Raw genomic sequence first — 7,009 nt, 5'->3', positions numbered from 1 at the left:
CACACACCAACTTCACCCTCTTAATTCTTTCCCTATCTTCCAAGTAGTCGAAAGCCTTCAACAAGGCAAACAAACTCCCACACACCTCACTCCCTTACACCCTCTAGGATCTCAAGATTCCAAACACACCAATACATCCTTCTCCATTATTCCACCAAGTTTCATGACACTCTGATAGGTTTTGGGCTTCTTCCTAAGCCAAATCTTCAAGTTACACTAGGAGGCCTAATAGGGGCTCTTTCCTATTAGCCCTATTTCATCAAAATAACACTAAACTAAAATAAATTCCAACCAAACCACAAAATAATTTACAAGATCCTTCATAAAATCATAAGATGTAACTAATTTCAAAAGATGAGCTCTGGATCACCTCTTTTGATCCCTTAACCCTGAAGCCCTAGTTTATAGGCTTTTAGGCTTAAACACATTGTTTGGTCTTCCAGGCTTCCAACCTTGAAACCCACGATGGATTTTATTCTCCAATCACTATTTTCAACCTTCTACCTCATTATCTACCAAAGATTAAACCTCCATGACTCATTTCTTGACCTCTGTAATGTGATTGTAGACTGTTAGCATTTTGAATAGATTTACTGAAGAGACTCAAATGTTGTTGTAGTACCATAGTCAGGTGAAGAATGAAAGGATTAAGAGCCATGAATTTTATCCACATCATAATACCTTACTTCACAACCAACACCAAGTATTTTCACCAAGGGAAATAGGAGAAGTTAATTATTTTCATTCAAACCCTCACTGTAGGGTAGAGTAACCAACAGACAAACAAAAAATCCAAAATCCAAAATAGCTTTCTCCTATTCGATCAAACTAATTATTTCCTTCACCAATAAAAAAGAACTCAACTTTATAAAAATATAACCAACAACTAACTATCACCCTGCAAGAAGAATTAGAAAGATACATTTTGATTGTGCACAATTTTTCCCTCCAAAAAGATGTATTATTTCATTCCAAATCCATACATGTCATTCCAACCCAAACTAGGTTGAAGATAATCAACTTATAGGTCCCAACTCTTGACCTTACAACTTCATTCATCCATTCTTGATCCAAACAATGATCTGATTGTTAGACTTCTAGTTTGCAAGAAGAATTGCAAAAAGTTACATGACAACTTTATTGCAATTTTTGCAATTTTACAACTTTTACACAATCTTCACACAAAAAAATTCAAATGTATACTAAACTATACAAAAACATGTAAAAAGATTATGAGACATGAAAATGATGATTTTTGGTCAACTCTCAATGTTTGATCAATTGTTGACCACCCTTTGACTTGCTTATAATCTTATTACAACATGTAAAAAACTTGCCTAAATGCATGTTTGAGATTGCCTAAACTATCTTGTGCCATATTTGACACTTATTGACCTCCTATACTAGCCTCCTTGATGTTTGACCACCTTATATAGGACCCACGACCCCTGCACTAGATACCCTGAGCCAATGAAGGCATGTTTCTACTATGGTCATCATAAATTTTAGATTAAGGGATCAAGTATTACAACACTTAAGAAAGATGGATTATATGTAGAGGTCAGTCATTTTCTTCTCAAGGACCCACAAGACCCCATGTAAAAATACTTCAAAATGGAAGATGATGAATTATTAAGGTATGGTGATAGGACATACATACCCAAAGCACCAAAAATTCAAAGAACGATTTTAGAAGAATTCCACTCAGCTCCTTATCCAGGACATCCTAAAGTGACCAAAATGATGACAGATATAAAACCACTATATTTTTGGAAGGTGATGAAAAGAGAAATGATGGATTATGTGACAGGATGTCTAGAATGCCAACGAGTCAAGGTAGGACACCATTGTCTAGCTAGCCTCCTATACCTAAATGAAGTACGAGAATGGAAGTGGTGGATAATTACCATTGATTTCATATAAGGACTACCCATGACTCAAAGCAAACAAAATACCATTCTAGTAGTGGTAGACAAACTAACCAAGGTGGCTCACTTCATACTTGGTAACCTAACCGATGGAGCACTATAAATTTCTCACAAATTCATGAGAGAGATTTTCAGACTTCATGGAGTCTTGGAGAAGATTATCTTAGACAGGGATGCTAGAATAACCTCCAAATTTTGGCAAACACTATTCTTGGCCTTAGGGAAGTTAAATATTAGCTTAGCTTATTGTCCCAAGACTGATGGTCGTATAGAAAGAGTAAACTAGGTTTTGGAAGATCTTCTAAGAGTTTATTATATGGATTGACAATATCAATGGGAAATGTATCTACCCTTGGTGGAATTTGCTTATAATAATTCTTATCAATCCACCATTAAGATGACCCCCTTTGAGGCCCTATATGGTTGCAAATGAAGAACCCCTATACTTTGGAACCGTGTTGAGGACAAAATTATTATTGGACTCAAAATGCTCGAGGAGATGGAAGAACAAGTGATTCAAATCCATCAAAGATTGAAAGAAGCAAATGATAGATAGAAAGGTTATGCATATACAAAAAGGATACCCAGAGAATTCTCAATAGGAGAAAAGGTGCTATTAAAAGTAAAACCCCAAAAGAGTACCATCAAGTTCAGTAAGAATGCCAAGTTAGCCCTAGGATACGTGGGACCCTTTGAGGTTTTGGAAGTCATGAACCTGGTACCCTACAGAATTGAACTACCTCCAGCTCTTTCCAGGATGCATGATGTCTTTCATGTGTCATATCTTAAGAAATACACCACTCATCATGGGCATATAATTGATTGGAACCTATTGCAAGTATGAGACCCAGGGGTGGTGGAATAAAACCACTCAGAATACTCGAGGTACGTAAACTTTGCTTACAAAATTGAGACTAACTCAATGCAAGGTCTAGTAGGACTAGTATGCAGAGGATAATGCTACTTGGGAGGACTGTAATGAGATTTTTCAGAAATACCCTCATCTTTTCTCCTAAACTAGAGCTTGATCATTTCCTTTTGTCTTTCTTCTCTCTTTTACAATGCTAAAAACATTATTTGCACAGATGTTGCTTTTAAATTTTATTTGTGGAATTCATCGAGGATGATGAAATATAAGGGGGAGGGTATGTCACATCCCAAAATTTTGACCTAATTAAAAATAAATTATAATCATTGATATGTTTCATATGAACTTGGTTGTTAACAATTATTATGTATAATTGCTTAATGATGATGGCAGTTAGCCGTTACTTGTGATATGTTTGATGATGGTAGCTAGCAGTTTCTTGTTAACTGGATGATGGTAGTTAACTATTGTTACAATTATTTGTGCTATATTATGGTGTTGATTTATTATGGAAGAACTTGTTATTGTTGTGGAAATGTTGCACATATGGTTGCAAGAGTAGATGAAGGGGAGAAAGCATTGCTAAATGTGATCTAAGGAATGGGGCACTACTTTAGTCCATTGATCTGATCAACAAGTATGATCTCTAACTACCTTGGTAAGGACTTATCGATTTCATAACAGAGTATATACATTGGACACACATGAGATTACTTGGAAACACCTAAAAAACTTATATATTTATTCTTAATCAAAATTCATGTTCAAAACCATTACCTTTTTTGTTCTATTTTGGCATCTCCATTTTTCTTCTATATATATGTGTGTGTGTGTGTGTATAATGCCACTATGATATTAATTCACTAGCTCATCTCTATTAACACATGTATAAATATATACGTGCATATATACATCAAGAGGATGTGAGGTTATAATAAACCATAATCCTCCAAATTATTTTCGTATACAGATATACATATTTAATAGATATGACCTTGGGCATAATAATAACATGATGACATCATTTGATAAATTATACATGTATGTATGTATGTATGTATGTATGTATGTACGTATGTATGCATGCATATGCATGCATGCATGCATGTATGTATGTATGTATGTATGTATGTATATGTATATATATATATATATATATATATATATATATATATATATATATATATATATATATATATATATATATATATATATATATATATATATATATATATATATATATATATATATATATATATATATATATATATATATATATATAAAGATAATTTTTAACAATCTTCTCAAAGGAGCTCTTAATATTTCAAATTTATAACTCTCTATGTGAGGCATTGAGTACACTTGGCTCCCCTCTTTATCTTTTTGAATCAATGAACCAAGAAGCTGATGATCTTGTTTTTAAACTGCCACTTTGGGCTATGGCTTAATTTCAAGATTTCTCTCTTTTCCAAGAACGACATCGATTCCTCCTTTTTCTTGCATTGGCTCCTTCTATTTCTTGCATTTGACTCCTTCTTACTTGCATCAACTCCTTTCTTCTCATATGGTTCCCATTACTATATGTGTTACTAAGTGTCACTCTCATATGTGTTCTCTATATCAGATTGTAAGGTTTGGCCTTTTTTAGTTTAGCCCATTGTGAGCCAGCTAGTAAGGACTTTTTGAGTTTTAATATCATCGATCAGGTTACATTGATATCTCTGTTCTTATCTTTATATTAGAAAGTCAATGCATGTAGTGAATTTAATATGCCATTATTCTTCCATTAAAGTGTATCCATCTTACAAATCAATTGTTAAATGATCAGTTCATGCTGACCAATCTTCCTTAATATCTATGACAATCTATTATGCATATGAATTTAGATCAAATATGCAATGTGTGTCTCTTATTATGAACAATCTTCCTCTACTTCTTGTGATACAAATTTTGAGTAAACAAGTGTGAAGTCCTTGATTCACAAAAACAACATAATGCCAGTATTGAAATACCATCTTTGTTTCAACTGAGTGCCATCAATGAACTACTAATGGAAGAATTTCATTAATGATCAAATACCAAGGACTCACCTTGGCCAGATAACAGATGAAATGGCGTGAAGAGGTGAAGGAGATTCCTACAAAAAGGAAGAACATAAATCAAAACTATCATATATGATAACTTATTTACTTAAACTTTAAGAACTTTCAAGTAAGCTCATGTTTGTCCAATTCATATACCTTGTTGTCAAGTCGAGCAGTGGTGATTAGGTATCATAAACCCATCTAAAACCTTGGCCAAGGTTGTTAAAAGTATGCTTTTCTTCTATAGATCACATGATGTTGATGAAACCAGTTAATCAGGCATGCTTGTATATTATTGAGCAAACATTCTAAACACCGTATTGCTCAGATGGTTGGATTGATAGTGCCCCAAGCCTAGCCCTGTGGTAGGGAGGGCCTTTCTTGTTAAAAGATTGTATGGGAATTGATAAGGTTCATGGTTGGGAGGTTAAGCCTAAGCTAATGCTTCTCCTCTTACTTGGAAGCCAAGGCTTGCACAACATTATAAGACCCTCAATCAGATTATGTATGTTCCTCTTCAAATCTTTATCATGCATTTCATTTTCTTGTAATTACTAAATATCATGGAATTGATGGTAATGAAGTAGTTTCTTTTGTAATGTTATAGAATTCATTTAATTAGTTGATCATTATTTCAGTTATTTTCACTTGAAATAGATTTAAGATGTTCACTTCAGTAATATGGTTATAAGTATTGCATTCCTAACTGCTTTATTTTAGAATATAGTTATTCTTTTCAAGGCTAGAAAATTCTTATGTTACACCTTTGTTGCACGAACAACATTTTTTGCCAAATGAACTACCAATCGACAATTGTATGTGAAAAATAGACCAAAAATTTCCTCAATTGACCTTCTACAACTCTTCAATATACCCATTGTATATTAGGAGCAATTGCTAGTACTTAATTTTAAAAAATCCCTTTTAATCATCTATGAAAAAATCCAATTCATCTCCCCCTTCCCAAACTATGACTACCATTTATTAAATAATTAAAAATCCCCCTTTAGTCTCTAAAAAAATTTGAATTCATCCCTCCCTCTTAAACTATGACTACCATTGATAAGTAGGAGATATTTTCCACAGGTCGAATTGTGATATTGTTATCAAGATTTGATTGTGTGATTTTTGATTCAAACTCATTGATCCATGTTCCATAAGTAGTGGGTCACAAGAACCCATCTTTAAGGCTAATGAATGGAACATTTTGCATTCATTTGATGTAGGTGATTTTCACAGAGGTGAAGCACCGAGACTTCATAGGAGGTCACCCATCATAGTACTAATCTAGCTTGAGGATACTTAACCACAAAGCTTCCTCTACGGTTAATTCCACTCTTCTTGCAACCCATTTGTAAAACCTTCACCATATGTTTTGCCTTACGAACAATTTATTACAAAACCCATTAAGCTTATCCATTCATAAGTAGGAGATATTTTTCACAAGTCAAGTTGTGATATTGCTACCAGGATTCAACTATGTAGTTTCTGAGTCAAACTTACTTACCCATGCTTCTTGAGTAGTGGTTCACAAGAACTCATCTCCCATGAGAATGAATGGAACACTTAGCACTCATAAGATGTATATGATACCTACATAGGTGAAGCACCATGACTTCTCAAGACGTAATCCATTCTAGTGCTACTCTAGCTTGAGCATTTTTAGCCACAAAGGTCCCTCCAAAGTTAAGCCCATATTGCTTATAACCTCATTTCAAAAACCTTCACCAAGTGTTGTGTCTTATGAGTCATTCATTATAAATCCCCTTATGCTCATCAATTTATGTGTAGGAGACATTTTCTACAAGAAGTCAAATTGTGATATTGCTATCAGGATTTAACTATGTAGTTTTTAAGTCAAGCTCATTGACCCATATTTCATGAGTAGTGGCTCACAAGAACCTATCTCTCATGAGAATGAATATAATATCACTTTGCACTCATTAGATCTAGGTGATGCTCATTGAGGTGTGGTACCAAGACTTCCTAGGAGATTATTGATTCCAGTACTCCTTTAGCTCATGCATGCTTAGCTAGGAGGTTAAATCCACTCTACTTGCAATCCTATTTGCAAAACCTTCATCAAGTGTTGTGCTTTATGAACCATTCATTATAAATCCTGTTAAGCC

This window comes from Cupressus sempervirens, chromosome 11, assembly GCF_028749045.1.
Source record: "Cupressus sempervirens isolate cs-2001-9-10 chromosome 11, ASM2874904v1, whole genome shotgun sequence".
Classification (NCBI taxonomy): Eukaryota; Viridiplantae; Streptophyta; class Pinopsida; order Cupressales; family Cupressaceae; genus Cupressus; species Cupressus sempervirens.
Note: the sequence above shows the minus strand (reverse complement) of the source record.